A 1192-nucleotide genomic window follows, 5' to 3' on the forward strand; every position below is an offset into this window, starting at 1 on the left:
TAATAATGGATTAAATGGTGCTTCTGTGACTTCTGAAGGTAATAGGTTGCACCAGATCATATTTAGGGGCTTCATAGCAAAGAGGGTGAATACATATGCACGCACCACTTTTCCTTTTTTTAATCATTTAGATTTTTTTTAAACAAGTTCTTTTTTGAATTCACTTCACCAATTTGAACTATTTTGTGTATGTCCATTACATGAAATCCAAATAAAAATCCATTTAAATTACAGGTTGTAATGCAACAAAATAGGAAAAATGCCAAGGGGGATGAATACTTTTGCAAGGCACTATATCATAACATCACAAATGAATCACTTCACAGTTCAGCTCAGAGGCAACAGGAGGTTTACAAAGACCTCCTCTGGTGATTTCAACAGGTGTATATTGTATATCTGACAGGAATGATGCCACAAATAACAGGACAAGAACACAAGAGTGATGAGTCCATTCCTTCATCTGTCTGTTTATCAGCAAGTCAAGAACACATTGTTCAATAGAGGTGCCAGGATTTGAATAAAACACCAGTCCAACAAATAGGGTTGGGGTCAATTTAATTTCAATTCTAGTCAATTCAGAAAGTAAACAAAAATTCAAATTCCACATTTTGCTAATTGAAAACTTAAAAAGAGAATTATAATTTCAGTGTGCTTCCTGAATGAACTGGAATTGACATTGACCCCATCCCTGTCAGCAGCATGTGTTGTTTTCCTTCCCCTCTGTGCTACAGTTCTAACAGCCTCCATTAGAGCAGCTGAATGGCTGGCGGCTGGGTGATGGTACACACTATCCAGACCATACCACACATGGCGGGTGTTCAAGTTAGTCAAGTGTAAGACGGCCATCTGTACCTAGTGTGGAGCCACCATCTCTGCAGCTGAGCAGGGCTGGAACACACAACTGAAATAGTCCATGTCTCTCTACAGCTGATGTTCTCAGCTCAGTTTGTCCATGTCTCTAATGCAGTACCGGTCGGTCCGGCCTGAGGCTTTCCACTGCAGAACCGGTTGGTCCGGCCTGAGGCTTTCCACTGCAGTACCGGTTGGTCCGGCCGGTCCGGCCTGAGGCTTTCCACTGCAGTACCGGTCGGTCCGGCCTAAAGCTTTCCACTGCAGTACCGGTCGGTCCGGCCTGAGGCTTTCCACTGCAGTACCGGTTGGTCCGGCCTGAGGCTTTCCACTGCAGTACCGG

At 44.0% G+C, this 1192-nt stretch overlaps 1 protein-coding gene across 1 annotated transcript in view; it reads right to left on the reverse strand.

Moving 5' to 3' along the window:
* Nucleotides 1-440: 440 nt before the first annotated feature.
* The window catches only part of pidd1 (p53-induced death domain protein 1), a 41154-nt gene continuing 40402 nt past the window's right edge, over nt 441-1192 (reverse strand). Inside the window, 1 exon segment of the mRNA XM_038999151.1 lies at nt 441-1192. This exon segment is cut by the window's right edge and continues 881 nt beyond it. The gene's annotated coding sequence lies outside the window, so the exon portion shown is untranslated.

The sequence above is a fragment of the Salvelinus namaycush genome, chromosome 8 (genome assembly GCF_016432855.1).
Source record: "Salvelinus namaycush isolate Seneca chromosome 8, SaNama_1.0, whole genome shotgun sequence".
NCBI classification, from domain to species: Eukaryota; Metazoa; Chordata; class Actinopteri; order Salmoniformes; family Salmonidae; genus Salvelinus; species Salvelinus namaycush.